Source organism: Microcaecilia unicolor, chromosome 2 (assembly GCF_901765095.1).
Source record: "Microcaecilia unicolor chromosome 2, aMicUni1.1, whole genome shotgun sequence".
Classification (NCBI taxonomy): domain Eukaryota; kingdom Metazoa; phylum Chordata; class Amphibia; order Gymnophiona; family Siphonopidae; genus Microcaecilia; species Microcaecilia unicolor.
Window position 1 is genome coordinate 407,005,451 of NC_044032.1, and position 18,989 is coordinate 407,024,439.

The 18,989-nt window shown below is 47.5% G+C and overlaps 1 protein-coding gene across 1 annotated transcript in view; it reads left to right on the forward strand.

Moving 5' to 3' along the window:
* Positions 1-18,989, forward strand: part of LOC115462111 (E3 ISG15--protein ligase HERC5-like) — a 178,594-nt gene that overhangs the window by 88,150 nt on the left and 71,455 nt on the right. The gene's annotated exons all lie outside the window — the stretch shown is intronic.

Sequence of the window (18,989 nt, forward strand, 5' to 3'; positions counted from 1 at the left end):
ACACCAGTCACAACCAACAGCAAAGATACGCCAGGAGCAGACAAACTTGCGAGATACTTCAATGAGAAAATAGTAGAATTACGACTTAAAATACCTGTCAGTACCATCGACTACACCGTACTCCTAGATCGCCTAGATCCAGACCCTGGTGTATACCCAGCAGACAGAACCTGGACCAACTTCGAGATTCTGTCAGAGGATCTCACCTCACAAACGTTCAAAAGGTTCGCCAAATCTCATTGCAAATTAGACATATGCCCAAACAACCTTATGACATTTGCCCCTCAACAATTTATAACAGACTTAATGAACCACTTGAACGATATGTTACAAAATGGACTCTTCCCAAAGGAGAAAGGAAACATTTTACTCACCCCCATACCCAAAGACGCAAAGAAAAGTGCTAATGAACTAACCAATTACAGACCAGTAGCATCCATTCCCTTATTAACCAAACTAACGGAAGGGATGGTGACCAAACAACTCACTAACTATTTAGACAAATTTTCAATACTACACGACTCCTAGTCAGGATTTCAAACCAACCACAGTAGTGAAACAGTACTAGTCACTCTCGTGACTAAGTTCAAACAAATGATTGCAACTGGCAAGAACGTACTACTTTTACAATTTGACATGTCTAGCGCCTTCGATATGGTTGATCATGGACTATTACTATATGTCGAGAACTTCGGAATCGGAGGCAACGTTCTCAACTGGTTCAAGGGGTTCTTAACTACACGATCATACCAAGTGACATCTAATTCAACTACATCAGCCACATGGACACCTGAATGTGGAGTCCCACAGGGATCCCCCCCTCTCACCGACCTTATTCAACTTGGCCAAACTACTATCAAACCAAAACCTCAACCCATACATATACGCAGATGACGTAACGATCTACATCCCATTTAAACAAGATTTAAAGGAAATTTCCAACGACATCAACCAAAGTCTACATATCATGCATTCATGGGCTGACGCATTTCGGCTGAAACTCAATGCAGAAAAAACCCAATGCCTAATAATCACCTCTCAATATAAGAAGAACAAATTCACCACCATTAACACACCTACACTGAATCTTCCAATCTCGGACACTCTAAAAATTCTTGGAGTCACCATTGATAGACACCTAACACTTGAGAATCACGCGAAAAACACAACCAAGAAGATGTTCCACTCAAAGTGGAAACTAAAAAGAGTAAGATCTTTCTTCCCAAGGACTGTCTTCCGAGGCCTGGTACAATCAATGGTACTTAGTCATTTAGATTACTGCAACGCACTCTATACTGGCTGCAAAGAACAAATAATCAAGAAACTTCAGACAGCCCAGAACACGGCAGCTAGACTCATATTCGGTAAAACAAAATATGAGAGTGCTAAACCCCTACGAGAAAAGCTGCATTGGCTCCCTCTTAAAGAACGCTTCACGTTCAAAATATGTACCCTGGTCCACAAAATCATTCATGGAGATGCTCCAGCCTACATGTCAGACCTGATAGACTTACCGCCTAGGAATGCTAAGACATCATCCTGCACATTCCTCAACCTTCATCTCCCCAACTGCAAAGGGATAAAATACAAACTAATGCACGTGTCAAGCTTTTCCTACTTGAGCACACAATTCTGGAATGCACTGCCGTGCAACTTAAAATCGATCTATGAACTAACTAACGTCCGCAAACTATTGAAGACCCATCTCTTTAACAAAGCATACCACAAAGACCAACAAATATGAACTCCTTCACATATACCCAGAATTGTCTTTTCTACTTGCTTGTCATATTAATATCATGCTTTATCATTATCATGTTACCCAAAAGCCTTCTGTAATACTAAATGTTTATTTCTCATATATCTCTACTATTCATGATGTATTGTAAGCCACATTGAGCCTGCAAAGAGGTGGGAAAATGTGGGTTACAAATGCAACAAATAATAATAATAATAGTAATATATTTTTCAGCAAAAGACTTTATGTTTCAAGTTCTTACATGAGATTCACAGAAAGTTAAGCAGATTGAGAAGTTCCTCCTTGTTCCCAGCTGGTCTACTGAGCAAATAAAGTGAAGATACTTACTTTTAGCAGGTATTCTCTGAGGACAGCAGGCTATTAATTCTCACATGTGGGTGACATCATTTATGGTGCTTGGTACGGAAAGCTGCCTAGCGTAATATAGCTTTAAGAGCTCGTGGTAGGATGCATGCGGGGAAGTACCCTATGAAACTTTGTGTAATGTGGATCCACTACTAAGGCCTGAAGCTCACTGACCCTGCAAGCTGAAGTAATTGCCACCAAAAACAAGATCTTCCAGGTCAAGTATTTCAGTGGACAGGAACGCAAAAGGAGTTTTCATTAGCTGGGTCAGGATGATGTTGAGGCCCCATAATACAGTGGAAGGTTTGATAGGGGGCTTTGTCAAAAATACATCTCTCATGAAGTGAACAACTAGAGGCTGTCCAGAGATGGGCTTACTCTCTACACGGTAATGGTAAACATTAGTTGCACTGAGATGAACCCTTGCAGAGTTAGCCTTGAGACCAGACTTGGAGAGGTGTATAAGGTATTCATGCAGGGACTGTGTAGGGCAAGAAAGTGGATCTAGGGCCTTGCCTCACACCAGATAGCAAATCTTTTCCACTTGAAAGGATAACACCTCTTCGTAGAATCTTTCCTGGAAGCCAGCAAGACTCTGGAGACACCCTCTGGGAGATGCAAGGAAGCAAATTCTAAGCCCTCAATATCCAAGCTGTGGGAGCCAGAGACTGGAGGTTGGGATGCAGAAGAGATTACTTGTTCTGCGTTATGAGGAACAGAAAATGTTCCAGTCTCCAAGGTTCTTCAAAGGATAACTCCAGAAGAGGAGGGAACCAGATCTGCCTGGGCCAGTATGGTGTGATCAGGATTATGGTTCCCCAGTCCTGCCTGAGTTTCAGCAAAGTCCACAAGAGAGATGAGAGGATATGCATATAGAAGACCATTCCCCCAATGGAGGAGGAAGGTATCAGGTGCTAGTCTGTAATGTGCTCTGAGCCTAGAGCAGTCCTAAGGGACTTTGTTGTTGTAAGGCTTGACAAAGAGATTCTCTGAGGGGGTGCCCCACTTTCGGAAAATCTCGCAGGCAACGCCCATGCTGAGTGACCACTTGTGCAGTTGCATAACCCTGCTCAGGCTGTCGGACAAGCTGTTGGATTTGCCTGCCAGATACGTGGCTTTGAGAACTATCCCATTCTGGACAGCCTTCTGACACAGAGGATAGGATCCTGTACCTCCCTGTTTCTTGGTGTAATACATAGCAACTTGATCGTTTGAATGAGTACAATTTGGTAGAACAGCCGATCTCTGAAAGCCTAGAGTATTCCAGAGTGCCTGTAGCTCCAGAACAGTGATGTGAAGATCTGTCTCCTGAGCTGACCAAGCACCCTGAGTGTGAAGCCTGTCTTAAATGAACTCCCCACCCCAGGTGGGATGCATCTGTCCTCAGTACCTACAGGGGCTGAGGAATTTGGAATGGAAATAACATGGTCAAATTGGATCAAATCGTCCACCAGAGCAGGGATTGAATGAGCTCTAAAGTTGCTCAGATGACATCTGCTAGGTTCCCCAACGCCAAAGACCACTGGGAAGCTAGGGTCCACTGGGCAGTTCTCATGAGTAGATGTGCCAAGTGAGTGACATGCACAGTGGAGGCCAATAACCTCAGCATCTGCCATGCTGTGACCTGATGGCTGGCCTGAACCCAAGTGACAGTGGTGACTTGAGCGTCCACCCTCTGCACAGGGAGAAAGGCTCACACCTGCTGTGTATCTAGCAGGGCTACAATGAATTCCAGTTGGGAGCAGATGGGACTTGGGGTAGTTTAAAATGAATCCTAGTAGCTTTAGCATGCGACTAGTTCACCGCATGGACTCCTGAGCACTGTCCCTTGATGTGCTCTTCCCTTGTTTTGACTGGGGATCAGGCTGGGTCTGAGCTTGCTGAGGGGGGCAAGAAGGAATGTATCTATGCCTATGTGAGTAGTAGGGACCCTTACTCAACTTGCCAAAAAACCTCCTAGATGAGGAGAGTGTAGAAGGTACTTCCCGGGACAGAGTGTCAATGGTATCAGTGTGTTTGTTTGATGATGTCTGCAACTTCCTTTCCAAACAGATTATCTCCACCGCACGTGGTGACCACCAACCTCTGCTGGACCGCCAGATCCAAGTCGGAGACACGCAGCCATGAGAGTTTGTACATTGCTATACTTTGAGCAGCAATCCTGGACGCCACATCAAAGGTAGTGTAGGTGCCCCTGGCCAGGAATTTAGGACACACCTTCTGCTGCTTGGCCAACTGGCAAAGAGATTTGGCCTGCTCTGGTGGGAAAGAATCTGCCAAATCAGTCATACTGCGTACCAAGTTCCACAAGTAGAGGCTCCTGTAGAACTGGATGATTGTATAAGGGATGTGAGCATTAAAGCCTGATATATCTTCTGCCCAAATGAGTCCATAGTTGAAGCTTCTTTGTGTTGGGATGCCGAAGCAAAGTCTCTGGAACTTCTGTCCCATTTTTTTTATGATTTATAATTTTTATTATTTTTATATATACTCATACAGAAACAATACTGCAAAGTGTAATACAGCCATTAATAAGAACAAATAATAATACAAAAAAACATTTTTCTTTCATAAATCTATAACAAATTGGCTTCCTTAGACCTCTATAGAAAGGGGGGGGGGGGGGGGGGGGTAGGAATTAGTGAAGTCTATATACCATGTACACATTACAAACAGGAAGTTATGTCGCCGTTATTCCCTTATTATTAATCTCTAATGTTGTTGTGTTTCTAAGGAAGTCTTAAGCTGATCAGGCAAATAATAAACATATTTTGTTTGATTTAACCTAATGACACATTTGCAAGGGTATGCAAGAAGAAATGAACCTCCTATTTCCAGAATCTTCGACCTCATAGATAGAAACTTTTTTCTCTTTTCCTTTGTAGTTTTAGTCACATCGGGATAAAGCCAGATTTAAAATATAATCTCATTACTTCATTTAAGTCCTGATGGAAGACAAAGGAAACTGTCAACGTCCCTCTTTCAGTTGCATCCACAATTGATAACTTCTGTCCCATTTGAGCGCAATTTCACCACCAGGGAATGATGAGGCAACAATGGCTTATCAAATCCAGGTGAACTCATTCGGATACATGGTGTCTGTCTTTTTGAGGAGGACAGGGAATGACAGAGGGGACTCCAAGTTCTTCACCTGAGCATCATGTAGGATCTTGTGAAGTGGGACAGTCACAGCCTCTCTAGGTGGAGAGTCATAATCCAGGACTTTGAACATCTTAGTCCTGGGCTTGTCCTCTGTCTCCAAATGAATTGAGATGGCAGCCATCATCTCCCTCACAAAAGCTGGGAAGGAGAGACTCTCTAGAGGACACTTCTGCCTCTCCTCTGGTAGGGAGGGGTCTGATAGAATACCGTAGGACTCCTCCTCCAAGAAGTACATAGAATCTTCAACAGATACCCATGAGCGGTCCATATCAGTGTCAGCAAAAAAAAAATCCTCATGGGAGGACTAAAACTGAGCCTGCCTCGGGTAGGAGGAACGAAGTGCCTGCCTGGAATGACGTCGAGATGCAGGCTCCCCGCTCGACTCCAGTGAAGCTTCCTCCATCGATGTCGGGGGGGGAGGGGGGGGTTCCATCATAGGCAGCTATCGATACCAATACTGCACACGGCACCGGTGTTGGAGACCTCACCACAGACAAAAGCAACTAAAACTGTAAGGGAAGGTAAAAAAGAAATCCGAAGAGGGAACAAGGTAAAATGAGGCAAAAAAAAAAAAACTCCACGAGAGAAGGCACAAAAAGCACTTATAAAATTACTGTGAAGACTCAAGTCAGAAGCCACGACAAACGCATTCTCTCCTCACCACGGATGAGAAGAGAGTGATGATCCCACGCTCACAAGGTGAGCGGGAAGGCACTCGCTCTTAAAGGTATAGTACACTAGGCAATGTTTTGTACTAGCCAGTGCTGAATATAACTGTATATTCAGCACTGCTACCTGTACAAATAATGGCAATGAATATAGAGATTATATTGAACATTGCAACTAGTATTTTAACTTAAGCTGGTCACTGGCTCCCATGACTTTTAGGAAAATCCAATGAGAGCATTTTCCACATTTAACAACTTTCTCCTGAAAGGAACACTAACATTAAGGTGGTAAATTCAGTTTTACCTAAAGTTTTTTTATTTTCAAAATCTATAAATGTATTTATTTTATTTTTTTGCTGTATTTTGTAAAGAAATTTTAGACCTAGGCCAGACAAGAAGAGAAAATTGCTCTTAAGTGAGGGGAGAGTGTATATATGCAAGGGAAGAAATAGACTGGCCTTGTATTCCAACCATTTCCACCACTAACAAAAAAATAAATAAAATTAAGGGGAGAGGGGTAATGGAATTAGAAGCAGAAAGCGAGAATACAAGATGCGTAAATCATAGAGGAACATTAGAATCCCTGATTGCCTTCCAAAGTAGATCCACTGTAAATTTTCTAAAGGGATCTGCACCAAAGTTGACTACTCCTTAACAGCACTAAGGGCTTCCTCTATAGTAGCCAGCACTAATCTTCCATCTCTCTACAGGCCCTGAAAATTGAGTTTGAACTGGGATACCCCACATTGCAGTACAGAGCATTACAATCCAAACCACATGGCGATCTCATGCTTTATTATATTTTTAAATTTACAATATAAACAGAGTTTCTGTACTGCCTTTCGGACAGTCAGCAAAGCAGTGTACAATCTAAAATTAGGGAGAGAGAGGAATTTAATTCATAGTGGAATGGCTAGAATGCATCAATTCATAGTGAATGTTATCTTGCATTCCTGATTTTAAAAACGGAGGAGTCCTTTTACTAAGGTATGCTAACAGATTTAGCATAATGGACGTCTTATTTATTTAGCTCATCCTAAATCCAGTAGTGCACCTTAGTAAGAGGACCCCTAAAAATGCCACCCTTTTATCCTCTAATTAGAATAGACCACTGATTTTCAACCTTTTTCATCTCGCAGCACACTGACAAGGCACCAAAATTGTCAGGGCACACCATCAGTTTTTAAGGATATATATTTTATCATTTAACACATGAGTATTAACATTGTGATTAAAGTGCAGTCATTACATTTTTAATCATTGTTACTTTTATAGTTGAATATTTAATTTTTTATTGAAGACGCAAGTTGGCAAAAGGGCAACAATATGCTTCAAAGATAACTAAAGATAACTAAATTAGCCACAAATAACATGCATTCAAAAACATGGAAGGCACCATTCAAAAAATATTCCAATTCTCATGTCATCTAAGATATCACAAACTCTACTACTAAGCACGTTGTGAAATACAAAACCTGAAAAAAATTCTAACACTCGTGTACAATTATGTCATACAACAGTAGCACTAATTCCTATTATTCAAATAGCAAGAACCCTACATATAAATAGGCAGCATTACAAATATTACACTGGACCCAAAAAACACCAATACACCTCCTCCTACTGGTAAAACAGAACAAATTGGACAGATAACAGATCTCTTACACAGAAGCTAGATACCCACTGTAACACAGCAGTGTATTTTAATCCTATAAAATTGCTTTAACTCTTGAAGTGCATTTCTCTAGTTTAGCCAGCAGGTGGTGCATGTTTTTTGTTAAAGCTGTTATAAAAAAGTGCATGCCCTCTTATAGTTTCACTTAGTGAAGAAGTGAATCTACAGTATTTGTGAGCAGTATACTTTTAAAACTTGTTGACTGAGCTCTGATTGGCCTGGAGTTTGAAATTACCCAGCAGTTGTTGCTGGCTGTTGCTTCAGTCTTAGCCTGGGAAAAAAGAGAGACAGATCTCGTTACTGAGGCTCGGTGAATTATAGGTCCTGATCTCTCCAGGTACTTTCCAGGAAGTAAGCAAATGTGTAGTTAGTGTTATAATTGATCCATATTTCAGTACCTGTTATCGTTTGCACATTTTTTTTGTTCATTGTTCAATTTTAAGACAATAAACAATTTTGTTTGTGGAGTCTGATGTCTAGACTGAGGGTTTGTGTGTTGGGTCTGTGAGTGTTGTTTGGGAACTGTGGGGCCACTGGGAGTGTGACTCCAGTAACCTAGAAATCACTGGAGATAATTAGGGAACAGGAGACTTGCCCAGAGGCAGTTGTGACCTAGTCGGTGGGAGGAGAGTGCTAGTGTAGAGCATGAGCGGCAGGTGCAGGCGGACCTGAGCTGTGCTGGGGATAGACTCTCTAAGTGGCCGCGGGGTAACCCCAGACTAGGCATTTCATGACACCTACAGGATACCGTACCTCACTCACACACAAAACACAGACAGACCCTCATCAAATACAGAATGGGATCACAAAGTAGAAATAGATATAAAGACAAAAATTTACTGGGGAACCCCAAGAAGTCAAACTAGGCATGTACCACGACATGGGAGAAATAAAGCGAATGATACATACCTGTAGCAGGTGTTCTCCGAGGACAGCAGGCTGATTGTTCTCACGACTGGGTTGACGTCCACGGCAGCCCCCACCAACCGGAACAAAACTTTGCGGGCGGTCCCGCACACAGGGCACACCCACCGGGCATGCGCGGCCGTCTTCCCGCCCGTGCGCGACCGTTCCCGCTCAGTTGAATGACAAGCAAAAATGATCAAAACGCAACTCCAAAGGGGAGGAGGGGGAGGGTAGGTGAGAACAATCAGCCTGCTGTCCTCGGAGAACACCTGCTACAGGTATGTATCATTCGCTTTCTCCGAGGACAAGCAGGCTGCTTGTTCTCACGACTGGGGTATCCCTAGCTCTCAGGCTCACTCAAAACAAGAACCCAGGTCAATGGAACCTCGCAACGGCGAGGGTATAACAGAAATTGACCTACGAAGAACAACTAACTGAGAGTGCAGCCTGACCAGAATAAATTCGGGTCCTGGAGGGTGGAGTTGGATTTAAACCCCAAACAGATTCTGCAGCACCGACTGCCCGAACCAACTGTCGCGTCGGGTATCCTGCTGGAGGCAGTAATGTGATGTGAATGTGTGGACAGATGACCATGTCGCAGCCTTGCAAATCTCTTCAATAGTGGCTGACTTCAAGTGAGCCATCGACGCTGCCATGGCTCTGACACTATGAGCCGTGACATGACCCTCAAGAGTCAGCCCAGCCTGGGCGTAAGTGAAGGAAATGCAATCTGCTAGCCAATTGGAGATGGTGCGTTTCCCGACAGCGACCCCTTTCCTGTTGGGGTCGAAAGAAACAAACAATTGGGCGGACTGTCTGTGGGGCTGTGTCTGCTCCAAATAGAAGGCCAACGCTCGCTTGCAGTCCAATGTGTGCAACTGACGTTCAACAGGGCGGGTATGCGGTCTGGGAAAGAATGTTGGCAAGACAATTGACTGGTTAAGATGGAACTCCGACACCACCTTTGGCAGGAACGTAGGGTGAGTACGGAGCACTACTCTGTTATGATGAAATTTTGTATATGGAGCATGAGCTACCAGGGCTTGAAGCTCACTGACCCTACGAGCTGAAGTAACTGCCACCAAGAAAATGACCTTCCAGGTCAAGTACTTCAGATGGCATGAATTCAGTGGCTCAAAAGGAGGTTTCATCAGCTGGGTGAGGACAACGTTGAGATCCCATGACACTGCTGGAGGCTTGACAGGGGGCCTTGACAAAAGCAAGCCTCTCATGAATCGAACGACTAAAGGCTCTCAAGAGATGGCTTTACCCTCCACATGATAATGGTAAGCACTAATCGCACTAAGGTGATTCCTTACTGAGTTGGTCTTGAGGCCAGACTCTGATAAGTGCAGAAGGTATTCAAGCAGGTTCTGTGCAGGACAAGAACGAGGTTCTAGGGCCTTGCTCTCACACCAAACGACAAACCTCCTCCACTTGAAAAAGTAACTCTTTTTAGTGGAATCCTTCCTAGAGGCCAGCAAGACACGGGAGACACCCTCAGACAGACCCAACGAAGCGAAGTCTACGCCCTCAACATCCAGGCTGTGAGAGCCAGAGACTGAAGGTTGGGGTGCAGAAGCGCTCCGTCGTTCTGCGAAATGAGAGTCGGAAAACACTCCAATCTCCACGGTTCTTCGGCGGACAACTCCAGAAGAAGAGGGAACCAGATCTGGCGGGGCCAAAAGGGCACAATCAGAATCATGGTGCCGCGGTCTTGCTTGAGCTTCAGTAAGGTCTTCCCCACCAAAGGTATGGGAGGATAAGCGTACAGGAGGCCGGTCCCCCAATGGAGGAGAAAGGCATCCGACGCTAGCGTGCCGTGTGCCTGTAGTCTGGAACAGAACAGAGGCAGCTTGTGGTTGGTCTGAGAGGCGAAAAGGTCCACCGAGGGGGTGCCCCACTCTCGGAAGATCTTGCGTACCACTCTGGAATGGAGCGACCACTCGTGCGGTTGCATGACTCTGCTCAGTCTGTCGGCCAGAATGTTGTTTACGCCTGCCAGGTATGTGGCTTGGAGGAGCATGCTGAACTGGCAGGCCCAACGCCACATCCCGACGGCTTCCTGACACAGGGGGCGAGATCCGGTGCCCCCCGCTTGTTGATGTAATACATTGCAACCTGATTGTCTGTCTGAATTTGGATAATTTGACAGGACAGCCGATCTCTGAAAGCCTTCAGTGCGTTCCAGACCGCTCGGAGCTCTAGGAGGTTGATCTGAAGATCTTTTTCCTGGAGGGACCACAGACCCTGGGTGTGGAGCCCATCGACATGAGCTCCCCACCCCAGGCGAGATGCATCCGTCGTTAGCACTTTCGTGGGCTGAGGAATTTGGAATGGGCTTCCCAGAGTCAAATTGGTCCGAATGGTCCACCAGTGCAGTGAAGTGCGGCAACTGATGGAGAGGCGGATGACATCTTCTAGATTCCCGGTGGCCTGGCACCACTGGGAAGCTAGGGTCCATTGAGCAGATCTCATGTGAAGACGAGCCATGGGAGTCACATGAACTGTGGAGGCCATATGACCCAGGAGTCTCAACATCTGCCAAGCTGTGATCTGCTGAGACGCTCTGGTCTGGGAAGCCAGGGACAGGAGGTTGTTGGGCCTCGCTTCGGGAAGGAAGGCCTGAGCCATCTGAGTATTCAGCAGAGCTCCTATGAATTCCAGAGATTGGGCTGGCTGGAGATGGGACTTTGGGTAATTTATCACAAGCCCCAGCATCTCCAGGAGTTGAATAGTGCACTGCATGGACCGGAGAGCTCCTGCCTCCGAGGTGTTCTTGACCAGCCAATCGTCGAGATATGGGAACACGTGCACTCCCAGCTTGCGTAGATACGCCGCGACCACCACGAGGCACTTCGTGAACACCCGTGGGGCAGAGGCGAGCCCAAAGGGCAGCACTCAATACTGAAAATGCCGTGTGCCCAGGCAGAATCTGAGATACTGTCTGTGAGCTGGCAGTATCGGGATGTGAGTGTATGCGTCCTTTAAATCCAGGGAACATAGCCAATCGTTCTTCTGAATCATTGGCAGAAGGGTGCCCAAGAAAAGCATCCTGAACTTTTCTTTGACCAGATATTTGTTCAGTCCTCTCAGGTCTAGGATGGGGCGCATCCCCCCTGTTTTCTTTTCCACAAGGAAGTACCTGGAATAGAATCCCTGCCCTTCCTGCCCGGGTGGTATGGGCTCGACCGCATTGGCGCTGAGAAGGGTGGAGAGTTACTCTGCAAGTACCTGCTTGTGATGGGAGCTGAAGGATTGAGCTCCCGGAGGACAATTTGGTGGAGGGGAGACCAAATTCAGGGCGTATCCGCACCGCACTATTTGGAGAACCCACTGGTCGGAGGTTATAAGAGGCCACCTTTGGTGAAAAAATTTTAACCTCCCCCCGACTGGCAGATCGTCCGGTACGGACACTTTGATGGCGGCTATGTTCCCGTGGATCCAGTCAAAAGCCCGTCCCCGGCTTTTGCTGTGGAGGCGCAGGGGGCTGCTTAGGCGCACGCTGTTGACAGTAACGAGCGCGCTGGGACTGTCCCTGTGCCTGATGAGGCCTTCGGGCTGGCTGGGTGTACCTACGCTTGTTGTAGGCGTAGGGCGCAGCCTGCCTGGCCCGGGGAAAAACGTCCACCTGCTGAGGTGGATGCTGAAGGCGCCCGGTGGGAGAGCTTGTCGAGGGCGGTTTCCCGCTGATGTAGTTGGTCCACCAACTGCTCGACCTTCTTACCAAAAATATTATCCCCCCGGCAAGGGACGTCGGCCAGTCTCTGCTGGGTGCGGTTGTCCAGGTCAGAGGCACGCAGCCATGAGAGCTTGCGCATCACTATACCTTGGGCCGCAGCACGAGATGCCACGTCACAGGTGTCATATATACCCCTGGACAGGAACTTTCTGCATGCCTTCAGCTGCCTGACCACCTCCTGAAAAGGCCTGGACTGCTCCGGGGGGAGCTTGTCGACCAGGTCCGCCAGTTGCTTCACATTATTCCGCATGTGGATGCTCGTGTAGAGCTGGTAAGACTGGATGCGGGTTACGAGCATGGAAGATTGGTAGGCCTTCCTCCCAAACGAGTCCAGAGTGCGAGACTCCTGCCCCGGGGCGCCGAAGCGGTATCCCTCGAACTCCGTGCCCTCTTGAGAGCAGAGTCCACGACCGCCGAGTCATGAGGCAATTGGGGCCGCATTAACTCTGGGTCCGAGTGGATCCTGTATTGGGACTCCGCTTTCTTGGGGATGGTGGGATTAGATAATGGTCTCAACCAGTGGCGAAGCAGTGTCTCTTTGAGGACATTGTGCAACGCCCATGGAGGACTCTCTAGGTGGTGATGGATAGTCGAGGACCTCGAGCATCTCAGCCCTCGGCTCATCCACAGAGACCACGGGAAAGGGAATGCAAATAAACATATCCCTGACGAAGGAGGCAAAGGAGAGGCTCTCAGGTGGTGAGAGCTTTCTCTCTGGTGAAGGAGTGGGGTCGGAGGGAAGGCCCACAGACTCCTCTGAGGAGAAATATCTGGTGTCCTCCTCCTCCCCCCACGAGGCCTCGGTGTTGGACATGAGCTTCTGCAACTCAGTCCTCAACCAGGCCCGGCTCGACGTCGAGGCACCGAGGCCTCGGTGGCGTCGTCGAGCGGTGGAGTCCCGTGCCGGCAGGGATGAAGCTCCCTCCATCGACGTCGACGGGGACTCCACCTGCGTGGCGGTCGAGACCGGCGCCGCAGTCGAAGGCCTCGGCACCGGGCTAGAGCACGCCGAGGGCGCAAGCACCCTCGGCGCCAGCACAGTCTGGCGCATCAGCCCTTCCAGGATCCCCGGAAGGATGGCTCGGAGGCACTCGTCCAGGCCCGCTGTCGGGAAAGACGAGGGGGCCGGTAGAGGTGTCGGTGCCGGAAGCTGCTTGGGTCCAGGAGACTGCACCGAAGTGCTGGCACCCTGACGTGCTGATACCTCTACTACAGAGGGGGACCTCTCCTCTCGACGCTGCCGCTTCCTCGGCGTCGACTCATCCCTATCGCCGGAGCGTCGTGGGCGACCGATGACGGTGCTTCTTCGCCTTTTTACGGTGCCTGTCATTGGCGCTCGGTGGGACAGAAGAGGAGGAAGTGGATCCCCCTCGGCCTCAAGGAATCGGGTCCGACAGGGTTCGGTCCCGAGGGCCCTGGGTTGAGGGAGTGACCGGGGCCGATTGCCCACGCAGCCTCTCACCCCTGTCGTCTCCGGAGGACCGGCGGGCCGACGGGACCTGTGCTCCTGGGGTCGGTGCCGTCGGTGCCGATTTCGTGGACATCGATACCGGTACCGAAGATCCGGCCGTCGATACCGATGCTGTCGAAGTCTACGTCGAGGGGCCGGCGCAAGTTCCAAAAAGACGGTCCCGAGGAACTTGCCTCGCTACCTGTGTCCGTTTCCGGAGACCGAGACACAAGGTGCACGTCTTGGTATCGTGCTCCGGCCCGAGGCACTGGAGGCACCAAGCGTGGGTGTTGGTCTGCGAGATATGCCGGCCGCACCGATCACACTTTTTAAATCCACTCGGGACCTTCGAGGACATCGACGGAAAAATCGCGTCGGCAAAGTCAAAGTCGTCGATGGTGGCAGTAAAAATCACACCTCAAAAATAAATCGACCACAAGGCCGCAACGAGACGCCCCCGCTAAAAGACGAGGGAAAAACAAAGTTCAGCGTTTTTTTTTTTACACAAAATAAAAGAGAAAACGGAGAACAACGAAAGAGAAAAAAGTTCGCGGCGAAAGCGCGATCCGGTTTCCGGGGCTGACAGAGAGAGAGACGAATGCAGCTCTCTCCAGCGCGGAAAAGACTGAGCGGGAACGGTCGCACACGGTCGGGAAGACGGCCGCGCATGCGCGGTGGGCGTGCCCTGCGTGCAGGACCGCCCGCAAAGTTTTGTTCCGGTTGGTGGGGGCTGCCGTGGACGTCAACCCAGTCGTGAGAACAAGCAGCCTGCTTGTCCTCGGAGAAAAACAGAAATACATTTCCTCTTTACTGAACATAATACAAAAACATCCATGATGTACATTTCCTAAACTAGTGTAATCTGGGTCTCGCTTCCAATGTCCTGAGCGCCGACGAACTCTTCAGGTCAGGCACCCTAGATCTGGGGCCACAAACAACATAGTTCCTCTGCATGATCAACTATATAATAGGTTCATTGTTGATTTTATCTAGAATTGATAATGAATGTGACTGTTGGGCAGATTGGATGGACCATCCAGGTCTTTATCTGCAGTCACTTACTATGTTAGTTCAGTTAGGCACAGGTCGGGGCTGGACTTACTCCGGTAAGTTGTATATTTTGTATAATCTTTATCAGTCTGGGAGCAAAGAACTTCACTCGCACTCCAAAGAAACTCTCCAGTCAGGTTTTAGAACAAAATGCAAACTTTACTTGAACACTGCAACAGGCAGACCTCCAAACTTCATATTTTCTCAGAGTATAACAGTTCCTCTTATATCCAAATAATGTGCTTGTTAAAGGCAGTTTTGTATCAGTCCAGACTCTAAGGAGATTCTTTTCTGTTCACTTTATAGTGTCTTGTGTCTCCTATTGATATTTACATATGTACAGTTCTACCAGTCCAATACTCATCCTCTAGGGCGGAATAATTCAAGGCTGTGCCTGCAGCGGTTATTGGAACAAGCTGTCCCTAGCCTGCTTGGAGCCTCTCTTCTGTCCCAGTCTGCTCTCGTGTAAACAGGAAGTTGTGGCAGAAAGCAGCTGTGAATTACTGCTGCTGCCAGGGAACCTTCTTGGAAGATGCAGCTTAAGGTGGACTGGAGAGGGGGTAGGGAGGAGAGTGGGAGAAATGCTGGATAACGAAGGGGGAGGCACTGGGGCCCCCTGGTGTTATGGGTCCTCGGGCAGTGTTCGGTTTCCCAAACCGTCAGTCTGCCCCTGCCTGCGGAACAGCAGTTATTTGCTGGAATAGACAATAGGGACCTAATATTAATATCTTCCTTCCTCATCCTCACATCCTCAGAGACACCAAGCATGGTCCATCCCAAAGCTAGAGATTTACCACCACAATGCTGGCGATTGAAGGCCAGTGAGTGAGGTTTTGTCGTGGGCCCCAGCCATATCTAAAATTAGTTCTGGCAGATGCACATTCCAAAAAATGAAGTATTCCAATCAATAAATAGAAAATAACATTCTTTTTTTCTACCTTTCTTGTCTGGTTATTTTATTTTTCTTATTGTGTTGGTCCCAGTCTCTGGTTTCAGTTTTCCTGTTTCTTCTCTTAACTGTGTTGTCAGAGTCATCCAGTTGGCACTTTTCTCTCCATGTCCATCATCCATCTTCTCTCTGCATCCCTATCTATCCAGCCCAGCATCATCCCCTGTCCTTGCCCCTATCTTCCTGGCACGTTGACCATCTCCCATCTCTATGTCTCTATTCTTGCCCTGTCCAACATAACTCATCTGTGTCCCTATGTTCCGCTATATGCCAGCATCTCTCCCTCTCTCTTCCTTCCCCCTCAGGTCAGCATCTCTCCCTATCTCTTCTTTCCCTTTGCCCCCCCCCCCCAAGGGATCCAGCAAGTGTTCCTCTCTCTTCCCTCGCTCCTATTCTGTATCCCCTTTTGCAGGTCTAGCACCTCTCCGTCTTCCTTCTTTCTCATAGCTCCTGCCAACTCTTCCTCTCCCTTCTCTCCCCCCCCCCCAATCTTGGCAGCTGTCCTGGCATCTTTCTGTCCCCTACCACCACCCCAACATCCTTTCCTTTCTCCTCCCTTGTGCACCATTTGCCCCCACCCCTTTCTTTCAATCCATGTACAGCATTTCCCTCCTCCCCCTTCCATTCCATTCATGTGCAGCTTCTCCCTCACCCCTTTCCTCCTGTTGGTCCAGTATGGTTGCCTTCCTACTTCCTGTCCCCCACAAACCTGAGGTGTTCTCCAGCACTGCAGGCAGCAATTACAACAGGCTCCCTTCAGCCTCCCTGAGGCTTTCCCTCTACTGCATTCTGCCCACACGGCAACAGGAAGTTGTAGAGGGAAGGACCCGGGGGCTGGCCAGAGCGAGCCTGTTGTAATCACTGTCTGACGTGCTGGTAAACACCACAGGTTTGTAGGGCTTGTTGGTGGGGGGGGGGGGGGGGGAAGAGAGGAACATAGATTAGGTAGGAAGGCAAATGCTGGACCTACAAGAGGGAAGAGGGGGGTATAGAGGGAGGTATGAGGCAATGTTGAACTGGTGGGGGAAGTGAGTGGTGCAGAGAGCCAGATTGCCAGGAACAGGGAGGGACTAGTGCATGAGATTGGGCCCCTTAACCATGTGAGCTGGAGAATGGGCCTGAATGCGTGTGTCAACACACTGAATGTGTGTGACTTGGCATGTCTGCATCTTTGAGGCATTAAGGGCTGCCACACTCACAGCAAGAGACAGATCAGTTACCATATTCCACCCATACAAGGTTGCTTGGGCCTGCACCTTTGTTGCTGACTGCATAGTGAGAAAAAAAATGTTGGACACAGATTCTGGCCAATATTCAAAATGATTTAAGCGGGCAGGAGCCTCAAAAGCTGTCCCAAATTAACTAGCTTAGGCATGTGGGCTGGGACACACATAACTTCCCTTTTAAAGCTCTCCCGGTCCCCTCCCAGGCCTCCAAAATAATCCCCTCTCTGTCCATGAATGAGCTGTCCCCCCCAACTCCCCAGAGGTCTAGTTAGACCCCCCTCCCCTATCTGATGTCCCTGGTGGTCTGTGGGGGTCATTGGAGGCAGGAGCGAAGCCCCCTCACTCTTGCCCCTTGTGGCTTCCCTTAGAAAATGGCTGCTATGACACACAAAGCAAGTGCATGGCAACACATCATAGTTCCAGAATGAATTTTGTGAACAAACACCTCAGCTATCAAAGGCTTTTCTCCACTGGTTGACCATGAAATTGAGAAAAAAAGGTCACCTATAACCTTGCAGCAGTTCAGGGTGAAAACTATAGCATCCCAAGTTTTCAAAGGGGGGGAAGCCAGGACAGGCTAAAAATAAACAGTAGCGTAGAAATTCAATTTGTTCCTTTGTAGATTCTTCTCTTTAATTGATATTTTACACAAACTCTCCACTCCATATTCAAAGATTTTCTTAACAGTTTTCACATCTTATCTTACCCCAAAGGCTTGAGCCCACAACTTTATTACAATAAAATGACATCTGTTTTATCTATTTAGCAGATTTTATAATCCACACTATCACAATAGTATCAAGGCAGTGCACGTGTAATAAATTGTAACTGGCCAATCAAGACAACCTTGAAACAATAGGAAGGGACGTATAGCACAATAATTCTCCTGAAGATAATATGTAAATAGGTTAGTCAACAAACCAGAAAACAATGGGGAGAAAAGAACCTTTATCTCTAGCAGATAAGAAAATAGGCTTGTTTAAAGAGCCACATCTTATGAGCAGACTTAAATCAGGTAAGAGATAGGTCTGAAGCAGACTATCCGGTGGCAGCTAGGCAGCAACAGGGACCAGTGTTACACTCATCTGAAACAAACAAAAAAAAACACCAAGAAACATGCAATGATCACTTTGTTTATGTGGAGGGGCATTTTTGATATGACCTCAAAGTCTTGACTAAATCCGACTAGGAAATAAGGCCATTTTCAAAAAAAGAAAAACATTTAATTTTTTTTTTTTCAAAAATACTGTTTCGAACAAGGTTTTGAGCTTTAGACGTTTTGGTTTTTGCAGCATTTTCGAAACAACAAAAAAGAATAAGTGCAAAATGGTTTCTACCACAAGTGTGACAGGTAGAGGGAGATAGGGACTGGGGTCCCCCACTCTGCACTGACCACTACAGTACTCCAGGGATCTGCTTGCTGCTCTAATAGACTTGACTTTAACATCTAAGGCTGTCATAGAGGCTGGCAAGTCATATTTTTATTCACATTTTTGGGAGGTGGGACGGGGTCAGTGACCACTGGGGGGGTATTGGGGAGTTACCCCCGATTCCCTCCAGTGGTCATCTGGTCATTTAGGGAACCTTTTTGTTTATTTGTTCTGAAAACAAGTCTAGACCAAAACATCTTGGTTATAGTCCTGGGCGTTTTTGTTTTGTTCCATTATGCCTGTAAAATGTCCAAGTGTTAGGCACGCCCTAATCCTGCCTTCGAAATGCCCCACCACACCCCCGGATGCACTGCAGATGAATCGCATAAATAGGTTTTGAAAGTACTGATTTGGATGTTTTGAGAAGAAAAATGTCCAAATGGTGCTTTGACACTTTTGGGATGTTTTTCTCTTTCGAAAATGAGCCCCATAGTCACCAACTATTTCTTCTGGGTGTGCTGTTAAGACCACAGTGGTTTTTAAAGAGACTGGGTTTTTTTTTTTTTTTTTACATTTTTTGGCCTTTTCCCCCCTTTAATCACACAGCTGGCCCTAGGGGTACTATCTACGTGATGCTGGTGCCTCATGGCCCCAGGAAGAATCCCTCATGTTAAGAACACCCTCTGC